This window comes from Sceloporus occidentalis, unplaced genomic scaffold (assembly GCF_023333645.1).
Source record: "Sceloporus occidentalis isolate IW3139 unplaced genomic scaffold, rSceOcc1.0.p SCAF_6, whole genome shotgun sequence".
NCBI classification, from domain to species: Eukaryota; Metazoa; Chordata; class Lepidosauria; order Squamata; family Phrynosomatidae; genus Sceloporus; species Sceloporus occidentalis.
In genome coordinates this window covers 11,630,118-11,649,046 of record NW_028316986.1, presented here as the reverse complement: position 1 = coordinate 11,649,046, position 18,929 = coordinate 11,630,118, and positions in this window count along the sequence as shown.

The following is an 18,929-nucleotide window of genomic DNA, read 5'->3' as shown; positions in this document are numbered from 1 at the left end:
ACACACACACACACACACACACACACACACACACACACACACGTCTCCATATGCTTGCATATGCACTTTTTAACCATTCTAGAAGTTAGTATTCCCTTTCTACCTGTACAACATTCAAAGATCCCAACCAGACAGATGGTGGGAAGATGTGGGGAGTGGGAGAGGGATATATAAGCAACCAAAATGATGAAAGGTCTGGAAACCATGCCCTATGAGGAGAGACTTAGGAAGGTAGATATGTTTAATTTGGAGAAGAAAGGTTTAATGGGTAACATGACAGCCATATTTAACTATTTGAAATAGTGTCATATTGAAAATGGAGCAAGCTTGTTTTCTGCTACTCTGGAGACTAGGATATGCAGCAGTGGGTTCAAACTACAGGAAAAGAGATCCTACCTAAATATTAGGAAGAACCTCTTGATGATAAGAGCTGTTCAATAGTGGAATATTCTGATTTGCATCTGCGAACCCCACTTCTTGGAAGATGAACTGAAGCATCTGGACCAGGCTCTACAGGCTAATGGTTACTCCAGCTCAGATGTCATACAAACCGATGAAGAAAATCCAGCAAATGCTTCACTCAGCCAAGGACCAGAGAGACCGTCTCACAGCTGCAGGAGTTTACTGCATACCATGCAGCTGCGGACAAGTCTACATAGGGACCACCAAACACAGTGTGCAAACAAGAATCAAGGAACACGAGAGACACTGCAGACTGGGCCAGCCAAAAAAATCAGCAGTAGCAGAACATGCCACTAACCATCCTGGGTATAAAATACTGTTTGAAAACACTGAAATTCTGGACCATGCCAACAACTACCATGTCAGGATGCACAGGGAAGCCATTGAAATCCACAAACACCTGGACAATTTCAACAGGAAAGAGGAAACCCCTAAACTAAATAAGGTTTGGCTACCAGTCCCGAGAAATAGCAAGATGAAGACTCAACAAATGCAAATGAGAAATCTTCCAGGGTTAGGGGTTTCCCAACAGACAATGAGCACTAATCAAGCAGACATCTCCTTTTGCAGACCCTCCCCTCTGAGGCTTTCCATTAGCAACAAAACAATATACATGCAAATCCCTCCTGCCTTTCCAGATCACACAATATATATGCCCAACTCCTTTCCAGGCAAGCATCCTCTGGAGATGCCAGCCACAGATGCTGGCTAAACGTCAGGAAGAAATTCTTCTAGAACATGGCTACATAGCCCCAAAAACCCACAAAAAAACCCCTAAGTTGATTTAGTGTTTTCTCCTTTTTGGGAGATTTTTAAACAGAGTCTGGATGGCCATCTGACGGGAGTGCTTTGATTCCATGTTCCTGCATGGACTGGCCCTTGTGGTCTCTTCCAACCCTACGATCTACAATTGGGTTGATGGGTTTGTGACAAACCATAGCAGAATTCCACATGTGGAACTCTTATGGGACACTCACCCATGCAGGTTAGGATATGTAGACTGAAAGCAGTGGGATCAAAGTGAAGTGAAATACAGTAAGTGAAGGCAGTGTTCATTGCAATAAATATTATCATCACTCATCTAGAGAACAGTTGTTGGGCGATAACACAAAAACATGTGTATATTTATTGGTAAGTTACTACATCATGTATCTGACATCATGTACATCATGTATCTGACACAGTCCGTGAAGTCTTGCATGATAATAAATTTCTGGTGAGCCGATTTGTCCAGACTTTTTGTTCTTTTCACTGCAATGTACTAACAGAGTTACTTCTCTAGAAACTGTCAGGTTATAAGGAAGTCTAAAAATATTACTGGGTCTGTAAGTGCATTTGTCTAATCTTACAAAATATCAGAATATCAGGTTCTCTTCTCTGTATGTTTTTATGTTGTGTTTTTTTAAAAAAAATGCTAATACTGTAGTATGTGGGAAGGAAGATGTAGATAGAATCATAGAATTATAGAATCATAGAGTTGGAAGAGACTCCAAGGGCCATCTAGTGCAACCCACATCCATGCACTCAAAGCACTCCTGACAGTTGGGCATCCAGCCTCTGTTTAAAGGTAGATCCCTTCTTCATGACAATTCACTTCTGATCTTAAATTTCTAGCATTCCTGACTGTTTTCTAGCATTCCAGACTGAAAATTGTTCACATTTTACATTGGCTGTTTTTGCATTCCCCTAGTAACTTTGTGTGACCCTTTTCTTTGGGAACTTAAATAGTGTTTCCCATTGCCCAACTGAAAATTGCCCAACTGAAAGTTACTGCTAAATTGAAATTTAAAGAGTGAAGGAAAGTTTCATGGAGGGCAGAATTCTCATGGGTGGGATACCCTCATTTTGTTTCAGCTCAGCTACATCTCTACTTAAGCTTCCTCCAAAGTGTATTCATTTTAGTCCAGAATGCTGCAGCCAACCAAGGCCCAGTAAAGGAAACATGAGCCTTCTGCATTACAATGGCTTCACTGGCTACAAGTCATCATTTGCCCCACATGTATATGCCACCAGCAAGATGTCAGCTATAATCTCTCTCCTTCTCAAAGCAAACAGGAAAATTTAATGTGCCATTACCAATTAACTAAACCTGGTAATCTGCCATCGCCAATTAAGTGAACAAAGCTTACAATGCTCAACTTTCCCAGTTCATTGCCAACAGTGCTTGGAATCTTGTTGGTGGCATGGACACACGTTGGTTCCCTGACAAACAAAACGAGCTTCATTTATATACCTCTTCATATTGAACTAACAGTGAACTAACACATGTGGGTGTACGTTTTAAACCATTGCACAATGTACCTATCCAAATCACAGTTGTGTAAGCCAAGTTCAACAAGCGTAGCTACTTCACGTACAACTGCACATTCCTATAGAGTGCCTAACTCTTTGTCAGGGTTTCGACATAGCATTTGATTCACTATGATTGTGGGCAGCCATTGTACTCATGAACAAGGAGAGAATAAGCAAGCACACTGGCAGATATGCATTCAGTTGCACAATGCTGGTATTCAGCAGAGTGTAACACAATCAACACATTAAATATGTGAGTGTAGATTTACCCAGTGTAGGATCTCAGCTGTTGTGTTTTTCCTTATCCACCAATAAAGAGTTTGAGCCTTCCAAATGCCTCTGTAGAGCTCAACTCAAGACAAAGAGTGAAATTCCTTCCTTTTGCTCCGATTCTCTCTTTGATCATTTCCAAATGAACTCCAGGCTATGAAATATGGTAAGCACTGGAAAAAAACACACCCCAAACCCAAATCCTCTTTTTTTTGGGAGAGTTTCCATGGCTGCTACCTTTTTAAAAAAATATGTTTTGCTGTTTCCCGATTGTGTACTCTTCCTTTTTGTATTGTCATGGCATACGGTTTAGCAAAGAAGGAGAGAAGCATCACCCCTCTGTGTTTACAAAACTTTCCAGTGGGTCAGGTTTTCTGCTGATTCCAGCCTCCTCAAATTGTACGATTGCTCTGAAGATAAATAAAAGATTCAGCTGGATGCCGCTGGAGAGCGTAGCAGCATGTCTCTGGCACTGCTCAAGTCTTATCTGATTTGGATTTGTATACCTCATGGGGAATGGCAAAATATTACAACAGACGGCATGATATTTCCGAAGAATATAGTGGGCTTTATTAGCACGGATTTCACTCCCTGACTGACGGCTTTGTTCAGATTCCAGCCCCCCTTCTTCTTATTAATCCATGCTACTGTATGTAAATGTTATTCCTCTCTCTCTCCATAAGGGAGGAAACCAGCGATTTGTAATAAATGCTTATGAACGCCTGAGGCTGCACTTAAACTTTAAAACATCTATTATTAAGTTGCAAAAAAGAGAAAAGAAAAAAAGGACAAACCCCCAGTCATAATGACCAAATGTGACCTCTGAGGAATTTAAAATGGGGCTTGGCTGTTCTGCATGAAAAACTATATATATATATATATATATATATGAGAATGTGAGAGAGAGAGCGAACAGACGCACATTCATATACACACAATTTAGAATTGTGAGCAGTTTGATTTTAACAGCTTCATTCTGTTTTTTTTTTAAATTTAAAAAACATTACATTTTAATGATCTGGTATAGACAGATAGATAGATGACAGAGAATTGATTAGAACATTGTCATGGTTTTTATGATCTGGTATCAGATGGATGGATGGATGGATGATAGATAGATAGATAGATAGATAGATAGATAGATAGATAGATAGATGAAAATCATGATTGCAAAAACAGTCATTTTGTCACCTTTGTGGATGCGGTATATGGTCACTAGCTGATTCCGCCACTGTAACAGATAGGTAAGACTTCAAATATTAGAAGGACCCCCCCCCCCCCCCTTTAAAAATGCTTTCCGATTTGGCTTGCTATAGAGCTTTCAGGTGTTTTGACAGTTGGCAGTCCAAAGTGGCTGGCTCTCATAATTATTTTATTAATGTGACAAGAAGCCCTACAGATTTCTTATGTAGCCAAGATGCATTTGTCCCAGAAATAATTAAAACTGCCAGCCCTAGAGCAGCAACAAGGCAAGAGAGAAAGAGAGAGCGGGAGAAAAGACTTCCGGCAAATAATTGTTAAGAAATGCATCTGTTGTACAGAAGCCAAATATTTGCTCCTCTACAGCTTCTGTCTCCCCCCGCCGCCGCCACATTGTTGTGCTATTGTTGTGAGACATAAGCAATATTTTTGACCCCCCCCCCCCAAATAAATGACACATTTTGTAAATTCCTTCCAAACAGATTTATCCATTGCATTGTATGTCAGACACAATATTTCTCATAAGGTACAGTTTTACCATGGCCATTCCATCAGTTATTTTCTCTCCCCCCCCCCCCCCCCATCACCACCACTTCAATGCAAAACTTTTCCATTTGCTTTCCACCTTTTATTTCCCCCTCCTTTCTGTGTTTAAGTGTTAAAATGTATACAATTGTTTGTTCATGAATCACTCCTGGTATTATCTCAGCAAAGAACTGGACAACAATAAACGAATATGGTTTCTGAATGGCTGTGTGCTAATAAATGCAAAAAGGGGGAAAGAAGGAGGAGGAGAGAATGAAGATAAGTATAGAAAGCTCCAAATGTTTGACAAAATGTCACAAAGGATTGTATTTGTATGTAGTACCACGGGCAGGACATAATGATTAGTGTGCCGCAAGTCTTTTACCAGCGGTACTTCTAGCTCATTCTGATAACGCAGCAGCTCATAGCTTTGAATATTGTATATGTACTTTGAACATATCTGTGACTCGCTGTGCTGTCATTCGCTTGAAAAATGAGGCTTCGATGAATGACAAACCTGCTCTAATTTTTTTCTGTCTCTTTAAAGAAGACAACGTCGCCAAATAATTATTATCATGCTAATAACATTTGTATCCTTTTGTGTATAATTCAGATCTGCCCATCTGAGCATGAAATGGGGGTTGAAATCGCAGGGAAAAAAAGGGGGCTACAACCTATTTAGTAAATCAGTTCTCCTTTTGAATTTCTCCTTGTTCGGAATCATTCTAAGCGACGTGGCTATGCCAGAATCTGCATTCCTCGCCCGCTAACCTTCCTGGAACAATTTAAGATTATTTTCTCCCAGAAAGTTAAGCGAGGTGTAATTTCCTATTGTTATAAGAGGTGGTGTTATGTAACTTCTACACTGCTGAATTTCATGAAATTATATGACTTGCTTAGCATAAATGCCTTGTAAACACTTTGTTTCAAATTAGATCATCTTTAGATGCCAGATAGTTTTTAAAAGACACTTATAATATTCTTTATTAGTACCTTTCTCTGCTGCTCTCACCCCTGTTGTTTTTTCTGTAATTTTATTTGGGGAATAGGACTTTCATAATTCATTTCTAATTGGGAGTTGAATCCTTCCTTCCTTCCTTCCTTCCTTCCTTCCTTCCTTCCTTCCTTCCTTCCGCATTGTCTTTGCTTTCTTTTGCGAGGATGGGCTCATGTCGTTGTTACTGGCAGACAGTTATGTTCACTGTTTGAACATAAAAGGTACTGCCGCAAATGTAAGGATGTGCCCATTTGCATGACGTGATTTATAAGGTTATTGGGAAACGCCTCCATTTATCAATTACACGAGTGCACAAAGCTGCTCATGAGAAAATCAAGCAATATCTTCTAGCAAGGAAATATCTAAACCAGGAGCGAAGGGTGGTGATAGCAGCGGGTGGAACACATACCTGGTTGCATACTGTGTATTCTGCCACTAACATTTGGTTCCTGGTTGATAATTATTGCCGGTTATTAGGGTTTCAAAATTGCAGAATGGAAGCTTTTATTTTTTAAAAAAACAAGAGACATTGCATGTATGTTTTTAACAGTGATTCATCAACATATGTATATGCATAGATATGGACCTCTCTCTCACACACAAATACACTTTGTATCTGTGGGGGGGGGGGGGGGAGGAGGGATCATGCCAGTTGCTCTCAGAACACAAAGACTCAAAACAGGTTGCTAAGACTGGGAAGTCTGGTTCAAGTCTAATCTCAGATTATAACTGGTCCATAGGTGAGAAGAATTCTAGTTTGCAGTTTATTATCAGGAATGACATGGAGACCTACAGGAAGCCCCCCCCCCCCCCGAGTTCAAATTTGACTTTGTCACAAAGGGGTGAAGTGGACATTATCTGATCCAACATGTATTCTTACTAACTGTTTTTCTAGATAGTGGGAACAAAGAAAAGACAGAATGTTAATTGAAGATCAGGAGGAGAGAAGGAGAGATATGCCATCTCCCACCTACACAACTTCTCTCCTCCAAATGTTTCCTCACTTCAATGTACTTCTTAACGAAACGGAACTCACTTTCAATGCCCAGATTAAGGAGGAAGGGGTAATTTAAAATTGTTCCACAGTGTCTGCTGCCATTCTTAGCTCAAAAGAAAGTTACTAAAATGCAAATAAAATGCACTTAGAAGTGCATCTTTTCCACTTGGAAACAAGTATACTGAAGGGGAAGTCATTCAAAAGATGTATCCATATATGCTTTTAGATATTATTTTTATGGATTTTGTTATATGAGCTGCACATATCAAACAGAACTGGTTTGTCTTGCAGGTACCACAAGATGCTTTGTTGTTGCTGTTGTTCAGATATAATAGACTAACCAACTATTTTCACACTGGAGAATTTTGATTTGTTTTCTGCAGCTGTTATTATTATAAAATGTAATGCAAGACCAAAATAGAATAAATGCAAAGATAAATACATGCAAAGCTTTTACAGATTGGAATAGGGTTGGCAGGCAGATCTGATATCTCAGGAGCAGTGCATCAACTCTTGGCTTTAGCACTGCTCCTTCCAAAGCTACTCCATATTGAAAGGGGGTTATCCCAGTGCTAGATCTTACCCCCTTGAAGAGTGTGGCATCCAGGCAGTTCCCATTCACCTTGGAGCAGCTGAGGTAGGAATAGTGGTAAAATCAAGAGTATATGTACCACCTCCTTGGCTAGTGTTCCCAGATCTAAGATCCGGCTGTTATTGTGCAGGTCACAGGGTAAAGGGAGGAATTTCAGGGTGAGAACAATGGATTGAAAATATGTGGCTTTCTCCCTTCAGTTGTTGCCCCCCCATTGCTGAAGCCTGCATTGGAAATGCTGTTATAGACTCTCCAGAAATCTCCTTCTTTCCTTCCTTAGACTCATTTGTTGGAAGTTGTGATTGGTTGGTTAGTTGGTTTGCATGGTTGATGCTAACATGATTGATGCTGCATAAATATGTTTAAAGACATCATCAGGCCCTGCCCTTCAGCAGCATCAAGTCTCAGGTTTGAGCTATTTAATCTCAGGCGCTGGGTTATGCATGACCTGGCAAATTTATCAGGTGTCCCTGGACTAGAAGTAGAGGTGTAGTTCATCACTAATTTTCTTCTTGAAGGAATCAACAAGTAGTTTTAGCAAGTTTATTCTGATTGTGAGAAAAATAGTTTCCAAGTTACTTGCCATTTTGGGACTTTTTAAAATGCAAAACTCACTCATGATTGTTTAGCACAGAAACCAGCATTTTCTGTCCAGAAAGTAATATTTCTATGCTACACAGAAAATGCTGTTTTCAGTCTAAATCAACCATGTCTGAATTTTGTATGGGATGCCTCAACTGCAGTGTTTTCTGTGTAGGAAACATCTTTTTCTTTATATAAAATATACATAGAAATATTATTTCCTGCACAGAAAATACAGTTTCCTGTGCAGAAAATGTTAGCTTCAGTGCAAAACAATCATGTGGAAATTTTGCATAGAAGAAATACCGAACTGTGACGATTCTTGTCAGTCTAGGATTCTTCTTGTCAACATTTATTGATACTCAAAAACATTTTTTTCTAATATATTCAAATATTATTTCCAGGTCTAATTGGAAGTAAACTGACCTCTCTATTCCTAGATGCTGATGGAGAGAATCAGGAAACTGCAGGTCCTACTCTAGGCTCCATTAACATTATAATAGAAATCCAAAGTCAGGGATATCTTTATGCCATTTATATTTCTCTGTCTATATTCCACTTTGCTGCAAGAGCTGATGTGCATGAGATCCTCAAGAGGTCCCTATTTCACTCCCCAAACTGAACCAAGTTCTGTTTAGATGCAGCAATGTCTAGTGAGGGAACAATCTGTCAGTTTTGCTTTTCCCCATCTCTTCTTTTTTAAAAAAATGTCAAATTCTTAATGCAGTGCCCAGTTACATCACTCTGCTATCATTTTAATGATCATGACTCCTTTCTATGTATTTCTGGGATCTGTAACTGAATTATGTACTCTTAAAAAAAGTTATCCTGAGAAGAGAAGGAGCAAAGATTAAATCAGTTTAATTCAGTAGTGCAGACAGAAGCTCAGAATATCTTGCATATTGTAACTCAAGGGAGAGGGCTGCAGTTCTCTAGCAGGGCCGTATAAGTAATTTTATTGTTCTGGTTAACTGCCCTTATGTCAACCCCTGCTCATGGTGACCCTGTGTATAAGACATCTCCAAGATCCCCTGTCCTCCACTGCTCTGCTTATGTCCTCCAAATTCAGGCCTGTGACTTCCCTAACTGAGTCTATCCATCTGGTGCGTGGTCTTCTTCTCTTTCTATTACTGTCTTACCTTTCCTAGAATTATTGTCTTTTCTAATGAGTCATACTTTCTCATCATGTGACCAGCAGCCTCAATTTGATCATCTTGGCTTCCAAGGATATTTCAGGTTTGATCTGCTGAAGGCCCAATTTTTGGCTGTCCATGGTATCTTCAGCACTCTTCTCCAGTACCACAAGTCAAATGAGTTGATGTTATCCTTATTGGCTTTCTTCATTGACCAGCTTTCGCATCCATACATGGTGATTACAATGGCTTGGACAATTCTAACTTTAGTGTTCATTTGTACATTTTAATCTTTAGGATCTTGTCTAGTGTTTACTTATGAATACCAAACTAGAAATCGTAGTACTCTTTATTATGGAAACATGGCAATTAAAGTGGCATGAAAGTCAAAATGATATGGTCAAGATACATTTTTATGAAGAAATCCATATATTTTGGATTTTTAAAAATTAAAAACAACCCAAACTGCATGCTCCTCTTATGTTATATATCTCTACACCGATTTTGGCTTTGGCTTTCATAATGTCTCATTTAAGGGATACTGAGACCGAAATTAGATGTCCAGTAGAGATCTCACCTGCAAGTCTATATTGTTATTCTTTACCTAATTACAGGTGTGCCCAGTGGCATGAATCCATACATGGAATGCAGCATATGGGGAAAGGAAAGTTATCCTGTTTAAATATTTGAAGCGATGCCATACTGAAGAAAGAGCAAGCTTGTTTTCTGCTGCTCCAGAGAATCGACCATGGAGCAATAGATGCAAGCTACAAGGAAAGAGCTTTCCCCTCAACATTAGGAAGACCCTCTTGACAGGAAGAGCTGTTCGACAGTGGAACATGCTCCCCTGGAGTGTGGTGAAGTCTCCTTCTTTGGAGGCTGGATAGCCATCTGTTAGGAGTCCTTTTGATTGTATATTCCTGCATGGCAAGGGGTTAGACTGGGTCTACTTTAAGGTCTCTTCCAACTCTATGATTCTATTATTCTATGATCACCAATAATATTAAGGTTGTTACAGAAAAAACAACCTTTCAACTTTACAAGGGGTAAATATAACTCTTTCAACACTGTGTAGATGCATTGTAAGCAAAGAAGAACAAAACTGTCTTCAGATGCTTGGGAACCTAAGGTCAGCAGTGGAGATGGAGAATGTGTTCCAAATATGCGGTGCCACCACCCAAAAGACCATTTTCCACACTGTTTTGACCTGCTTAATCCCTCATGATGAGGGTGGCTGGATTTAGAAGAATCTAAAAAACAAGCAATTTACATGGGAACAAGCCATCCTTTTCATTTGCTTCTGAAATTTGTTACTGTGTTTTGCTCTGCCTTGTGCTCTCTGTCTTCTGTTGGTTCTGTGGCATGTCAGACTAGTCAAACATGTTGTTGAAATGAAACCAAAAAAAGTGCCATGCCCCTGAGTGAATTGCAGATGTTAATTTCACTCCTTTGTACATCTCTTCGTATATTCCTTACTGCTGAATGTATTCATGAACCTCAGTCTGAACACATTCCCCTTTCTCGCTCTTATCTAGCTACTGTCTTTTGCTAGTGAGACACAGCTGTCATAATAAAGTGCAAAACTACAATTGCTCAGGTAGGTTTGGAATGAAAGAAAGGAGTTGACTCACTCCTTATATATGCAGTTATGGGCTGGGACTGGGGAGAAATTTCTCTGCTCCTATAATTATACAGACCTACTTAATTCCACAGTTTCACATTCAGCCTTCCTTTGAAATGCACTTCTTCTTCTTAGCTCTGCAGACAGTGAGACATTGCAAATTGTTCATACCTAGAACACATCTTGCTGTGTTTGCATTCCCTTGGTCACTCTTCCTGCCCCTTTTCTTTGGATGCCTAACATGTCTTTTGAAGTGCTCAGCTGAAGTTACTGCAATGCTAGAAATTTAGGAGCCAAAGAACAATTTCATGGAGGGAGCAGAATTCTTATTAAGGGGGTCGGTGCTCTCATTTTGCCCCCCTCTCTAGCTGCACCCCTGGCTGGGAAATCCCAAATTTGAATCTCAATCCCTTGCTTTAGACTACTTGGTTTTCTCACTGCCTCAGCTTCCTGACTTGTGTATAAAGATAATAGTGGGAATCTTCTATTATGTGTATGCTACCTAACCTTATACAGTGGACCCTTGTTATACGCTGGGGGTTGGTTCCAAGATCCCCTGTGTATAACAAAATCCGTGTATGCCCAAGTCCCATTAAATATAATGGCATAGCAAAATGGTGTCCCTTATAAAAAAATGGAAAATCAAGGTTTGATATTTGAAATTTATACTTTTTAAAAACTTTTCCAAACCGTGTATGCTTGAATTTGTGTATGAAAAAATCTGAAGGGCCAACTGTACATACTCTGCTAGGCAGCAGAGGCATTTAGAAATGAAGTTACTGAATTGTGATGATGCATGACAGGACAATGGCTAGAGTGTGTCCTGATGTCCATTGGGCCATATCAATGTGCATCACCCTTCCCTAGCTTCTGTTCCAATGCATAATGTGAATGATGCACATCAGTCCCATTGTGTGTACCGTGGTTTGAGTGTTGGACTACAGTTCTGGAGACTAGGGTTTGAGTCCCAGCTTGACCATGAAACCTACTCTCACAGCCTCAGAGGCAATGCTAGGTTGGCAGAAGCTGGGACTAGTCACAGGAGTTCATCCCATCATGCAGCACTAGGGCCTTGTACTGCCAACCTTCTGATCTTCCAGTTGTCAGAATTGGTGTCTTAACCACTAAGCCACCCCATCCCTATTGAATACTGAACACTAAAGTTAGGCTCATCCAAGCCATTGTAATGCCCATCACCATGTACAGACGTGAGAGCTGAACAGTGAAGAAATCTTATAGAAAGAAAAGCAACTCATTTGAGATGTGGTGCTGGAGAAGAGTGCTAAGGATACTGTGGGTGGCTAAACAGACAAAGAAATGGGTACTAGAACAGATCAAGCTTGAGCTCTTCTTGGAAGTCAGGATGATTAAATTGAGGCTGTATTGCTTTGGCCACATCATAAGAAGGCATGACTAGGATGTAATGCTAGGAAAAGTGGAAAGCAGTAGAAAAAGAGGAAGACCATATGCCAGATGGTTATACTCATTCAAGGAGGCCATTGGCCTAAACCTGCAGAACCTGAGCAGAGTAATTGAGGATAAGGGGTCTTGGAGATGTCTCATCCACAGGGTCACCATAAGTTGAGGTCAACTTCTAGGAAGTTAATGAAAAGTAAGGCTATGCAGTCTTACTGAATACTGAGCAAAGTACAATAACATCCAAAATCTACAAAGCAGCGATACTTTTATTGGTCCAGCGAAAATGCACAAAATACACATTGCAAGCTTTCTAAGCTCCACTGGCTCCTTCATCAGGCAAAGATGTTAAAAATCATTTAGGAAGAAGTAAAATATGACATTGTCATAGGTCACAGGTCTACATTTGTCAAGATGGCATGGTTGTTCTTCTCAGTTAAGATGATATGGAGGGATATTGATGTAAGACAGACCAGTCCTCCCTTTTGGCCATGTGGGGTCTGGGAGACAAAGGGCTTGAACAGACAGGCCAAAATAAAGCTGCTTTAGGTCACTTTGGAGGTATGTTGTTTAAATGATGCATGTGTCCTAAGAGGTCAGAAGCCGTGCCAAAGCCATACTCCAATCCTAAGGACTGGAGCGCAGCTTTGGCACAGCTTTTGGCCTCTTAAGATGTGTCTGTCATTTAAACAGCATGACTTCTTCACTTTGATCAGAAGCAGCTTTATTTTGGCTTGTCTGTTCAGGACCAAAGAGTTATAAAACCCGGGAAATAAATTTTAAACTCCATTAGCAACATGAAAAGATACTTCCTTTGAGATCCAGGCTGCTTCTGTCCTTTGCCAGGTTATCTGCCCCCTTGTTAGGTAGATAATATTGAAATTCTGAAGAAGCCTCCATGTTGTTGCATTTGGTAAACCTCTAGATGCTGTTTAGGTAAAATATACCAAATTTAGTTCCATTTTTAAAACAAAGGTTTATCTTTGTTGGTGGTAGAAACCCAAAGAGCTAAGTCCCAGTCACTTGGCTCCCTCTTTACAATTCTCCTGTTGTGACTAATATGCAGTATCCTCAAATCCAGAAAACATATCCAGGGGTAGTACAATAACACCTGAAATCCACAAAATAGCGGTATTTGTATTTTTTGATTTTGTTGCTATTTTGTGGATTTTGGATGTGTTGGTACTTTGCTGTATGGCCAACATGTCTATTGTTGTGTATCTTTTCTGAATATGGAACAGTTACAGATCCATAACTTAAAAAAAAGTTTGTTTTTCCAAGCTTTGTGTTTATCCCTGCTTATCCTTGCTTTGAATTGTACTTTCGTGGCCTCACTGTTTATTTCTAAAGGCAAGAGAAAACAAAAAAGATATAGCACTCAGCACACAAAATAGTAGGGGTGGAGGCAGTTCCATGAATTCAAATCTCACACCCTTTTCTGTGTTATTGCCAGTCCATCACACCACCCAAGATGCTCAAGGCAGAGTCATTTCTAGGGTGGTTAGAGTTTATTCCCTCATGTCTTGAGTTGGAGCCAACTTTCCTCTGGGTTAATTCAACATTTAGTGATGCTGGAAACACCAAAGAGCAAAGCTGCTCTCCCTCCCAAAGTGTGAATGTGTGGAGAGGAGAGCAGAGAAAAATTATTTGGTTTTGTTGTCCTTTTAAGCAATGCAGCCCTTTGAGCATCCTACAATAATGGGAGATGGTTTGGCTATCAGTTGTTATGTGCTAAGCTGCTGATAATAATAAGAAAAGAAGAGTGTTGCAAACCTGAAGCAGAATAATTTCACTTCCCCTTCTGTTTCCAGTGCCGGTCCTTAACAGTCTGATTACTATGTTTTCCACAGAGGGATGCTTAAAAATAAAATAAAATAAGGAAGTGAAATTGCATGACAACCTTTGAAAATATTTCAGTGGTTCTTCAGGTTTCTTCAGAATCAGACTGCATGAGTGAAGCAGATACAACTTGAACAGAAAGTGGATACTGTGGAAATACACAGAACTTTTTGGGATGCCCATTGATTTCCCTGCATCCATTTGCCATCTGTTCTTGTGCATGCTTTCATATACACCAATCCACATTCATGTGACACACCTTATTTACATGTACCTCATTCCAGCACACTGTGCATTCACAATGCTCAAAGCAGCAGTGTAAGGTATTAACAGAAGTAGCAAGCAGTACAGATATTGCTTCTATTGCTGTTGTTATGTGCCTTCAAGTCAACATTTTGCAAAGCAATAGTGCAAAACCTTCATTTTTTGTGTAAAGCCCCAATATTTTGTGTAGTGTATGTTTGAAGAAACACATTGTTGCTGTTGTTGTTGTTGTTGTTTTGCACAAAACCAACATGTAATCACTATCTAGGGAAACTGAAATGATTCACTGAGTCTGTTCTAGACAGGGCTAACAAGGCTGAAGGTCTTGTATTGTTGTGATAGTGTAGAAAAATATATATAATTTAGTAGGCGCTTGGAAAAGCTACCTTTTTTTTTCTTTTTACTATAATTCTTTCACCCCCCCCCCCCCCACCCAGTTTGGCCACTTTGACCTGGGTTGGCTAGAGGATTCTGGGAGTTTTAATATAAAAAAGTAACTTTCACAAACTCTGAATTGTGGTTACTATCACCACTGTTGTATTAGAGACTACGGGTGTGAGCCTTCTGTTAAAATATTCACTGAGTTCAGGCCAAGCTTTAGAATGGATGTCTGTTAGCTATGGGATTCTAGAAATTGGTACAAAATTGTAAATTTTCTAAGCTTTGAGTCAGTGGCAGATGGGAGACTGAAAATGTGGTCTTCCTAAGCTATGTTCCCCTCTATTGGCCTTTATTGCCATAATAGGCATTCTCTTTTTAAAAAACAATTTCTGCCAAAAACAACAACAACAAACCTTTAAGAGTGTTCAAGAAACAAGAAAATAGAATCTAATATTTAACTGAACAGTTGGCTACAGGAAATGCTATGCTTTCTTCTTCTTTGCACCCTTTCTTGTTAGCAGTACCCATCTGTCCCTTGGTCTTGTTTGCACACAGATTTTTGAAAGTGCAATAACATACACACACATACACAAAATACTGCAGCAGTTGGACTCTTCAGACTCATTGCATAACACATCTACAGCTGAAGTAATGGTCAGGTCAATGCTCAATTCAGTTTATTACCCAGCTAAGAGCAATGAAGGCTTCAAAAATTGCAGCCTATGCTTACTCTCCTCTACTTAAGGTTTTCTCTGTTTTAGAGGCTGTACAGATGGGTGGCATGCAGCCATCCTTTTACTGGCCAGATCATGGTCACGGCAACCACACGCAGCGGCTCCAATCCAGCCTCTGGAGAGCACAAAAAGGAGCCGCAAAATGCGGCAATTTTTGCACTCTCCATGGAGCACCATAGCTGTGGCAGAGCGGCTTTAGGATGCCCCTTTGGCACTGTATCGTGTAGATGCAGCAACAGAGTTGCGCCATGATGGCGTATGACGTGTAGACCAGTGTGTGCCAAAATGGCACCGTGGGGAGAGACTAGGGTATCCAGGGTGTGAACGCTGTGCTTTGGGTCTGCCCACAGGATGGCATAAAGTGCTGGTCTGTATAGGCCCTAAGTCAACCCTTTTTAAGGGAGAGAGAAGTGTGTATTGAGGGGGGGGGGAGAGAGAGAGAGACTGGCAGTCCCTTGTATTTCAGCAAAACTTTTTTTACCCCTTTTTTACCCTTTAATTTGATGTACCTAGGGCCACAGCTGTACTTTGGAAGAATAATCATGATGGTTTTAACTTCAACAAACAAATAAATGGAGATTAAAATAGTATTTATAGTCAAAGAGTCTTTAACTGTCTTGGAATCACCGAGAGGAATGGAAAGAATATCTGAAAATATTTGGGGGGGGGGGGGAAATGGTTGAAAAACATGTTTCCTGAGTGTTGAAAAATCTTGACAAAACAAATCCTGGACTCACCTTTGCAGTTTGAGATATATGAGCTTATCTCATGAGAAAAGAAAGCAGAGGTTCAGCTGGAAAATAGTGCCTTTCTATGTGCCTTACCACATGATGTTGTAGTTCTTCAGTTCTCTTCCTGTGGGAGGTGGTTGTAAAAGCAAGTCTTTTGCTGAATGGATTTTTCCAGCTAGAAAAAAAAAGACTCACTTTCAAAGTCAGCTGTAGGTTATTGCTAAACATTTATGTTTGTGCATGGGTTCGGGAATCCTGCTTCCTCTTCCAGTTTCTAACCGTGTTCACTAAACCTCAGCAAGACTCACAAACTTTGTACATGTCCAAGTTCTGTAAAGAAGGAAGACTGAACATTGTGTGCTGAAATATGGCCTGCCACTATGATCCTACCTCCCCCATGTTGTATTCAGCAATCCAGTATCTGTCATCTGAAAAGCATTGTGCTATATATAACGCAACAGCCAACAGGATCCCATTCTACTGCACATTTCCCTGTCTGCTGCCAATTTCCATTTACATATTTATCTGCATTGTACAAGAATATTATAGGGCTGTTGTTATGAAAATAAAGATGAAAACAGAGGAGATAGATATATCACTCTGAGCTCATTAGAGGAAAAGTATGAATGTTGTTCAAGATCCTATATTGGCAACTTAGTTAAGTATGCTTAACTGAGTAGTATCTCCTGGAACTATCTTAATTGCCACCATCTACTGCAAGGGATGGAAGTCTGTTCTCTTGTTGACTGTAGCACAGGATACTGACATTTCAATCACTGGTATGGTAATCAGAAGTAGGGTCTCTGTTGCAATTCCTCCTTGCACCGGAGATTGCTGGTGGGAGAGGATGGAAACACCAGTTTGCTTTGCCCTGATTGACAGGAGAATGGCCACCATTGCATGCAGCAGCTAGTGGCCATTAAGGTAGGATTGGGAGACTTTTTCCCATGAACATCAATATGTAGTCTTCACAAATATGAATCAGTTATGAATATGTTACTCTAGGTCAGTGGTTCCCAACCTTTGATTCTCCATTAAATTTGGACCTCAGATCCCAGAAGTCCAAGCCAACTTGGTCAACAGTCAGAAAATATTGGAGCTGAAAACCAAAACATCTGGAGGAACATGTCTGGGAATGCTGCCAACAGAGCCTTCTGGGTAAGATAAACACGCCGAGCTGCCAGCAGCAGTTCCTCCTCAGTGCCAACAAATGTCCAATAGAATAAGCAACTAGCCAGTCCAAAGTTCAGTATTACAGAGAGCCACACTACCAGTCCAGCCTGAGGTCAAGAGTACCCAGAGGGTTGGTCAAGTGTCCGGTCTGAGGTCAAGGATTCAAAAGCAGTCAAGAGTCTAGGAATCCAGGAGTCAGATCAAGCAGCATTCACTAATGACAACTAATAGTCTCTGGCAAGAGAGCTCAGTGTCTGCCAGGTGCCTTATATCTAGCTCCCTTATCACAGTTGCTGAGTGGCTAATGAGCGCTTCTCAACAAGCCTCTGGGAATGCCAAAGGCTCTGCTGCTCTATGTCTCCCAAGTCTGGCACTTCTACTGGGGCAAGGCTGGGCTGCTGAGCCTCAGAAAACCCCACAGAGCTAGGGTCTGGCTGAGCCAAAACCACTGGGGCTGGGAGAGCAGAGCTGGGATCTGGCAGGGCAGAACTGGGGCCTGGCACAGCCTCAGGGTGCCCCTGGACCTGAGGAGCTGAATCCTCCTCGTCCTCCTTGTGGCTGGCCATGACAGAACAGTAAATGGCTCCCAGCCTTTGGTCTTCCATTTTGTTTTGGACCTCAGATACCAGAAGCTCCAGTCAACCTGGCCAACAGTCAGGAATTATGGGAGCTGAAGTCCAAAATATCTGGAGGAAATAGGTTATGAATCTATAACTGCAATACAGAATTTTAGCCCTAACAAATAAACAAAATCCTTACATAAAATAAGGTCTGGAATCCATAGCAATTCTAAGATATGAATAAACTTAAACAGTTTAAGAAGGGACTACCCTAATATGAATTTTGGATTTTTTTTTCTTACAGCCAACTAACTATATCTGTTTTTCAATTTTAATACTAGAAATGTGACACTTTTAAAAAGGAAAACAATGAAACCTGTGATGTTCAGGAATCTGGATAGGTTTACTATTTCTACAATTTTACCAGTTCATATTACTGGTGTTGCAGTTATGCAGATGGAAGCTGTCTTTCCATATTTTTTAGAGGATCTGCCACAAACTTTCACGACTGCCCTGAGCAAGGAATTTTTCAAGAACAAGCTGGCACCCATGTGAGTGATGTGTAATGGTGGTAGGGAATGAGTTTCTGAATAGATTAGTAGATGACGTCATGAAAAAGAGCCTATTTATCACCATAATTTAGTGCAAGATGCAACATACAGACTTGATGGATGCATTTTATGGTTTTCAGCCAATCATAATAATGGATCTATTGACTAGCATTTTAGGTGCCCTTTACTCACCCTTCATGACTAAACAAGAAAAACAAAATAAGGAATTGTTTAGACTGGGAATAAGATAAAAAGTCTTTGCACGAAGCATTTCCAAGCCTTCCAAGATTCTTTCTCATCTGGTAGAATTCTGAAAGTGGGAAAGTACACTCTTGCCAAAGGAAAAAGTAAAATAGACAAACAAACAGAGGAGGAGGGAGGAACAAATTAAAAAAAGGGAAGGTGAATCAATTGAACCATAATACTCCTGCTCCTGTCCTCTGAGGCAAAGAAACTGGAGATTTTATTTGGTAAAAGAGCTGATGAATAAGGACTTGACAGGATCCTACAGATCCTTGGTTCAAATTTAACCTCTCCTATCCATTTATACTCAGAAGTAACTCCCATAGAACGCAATGGCTTGTTGACATTGTTGTGTGCCTTCAAGTT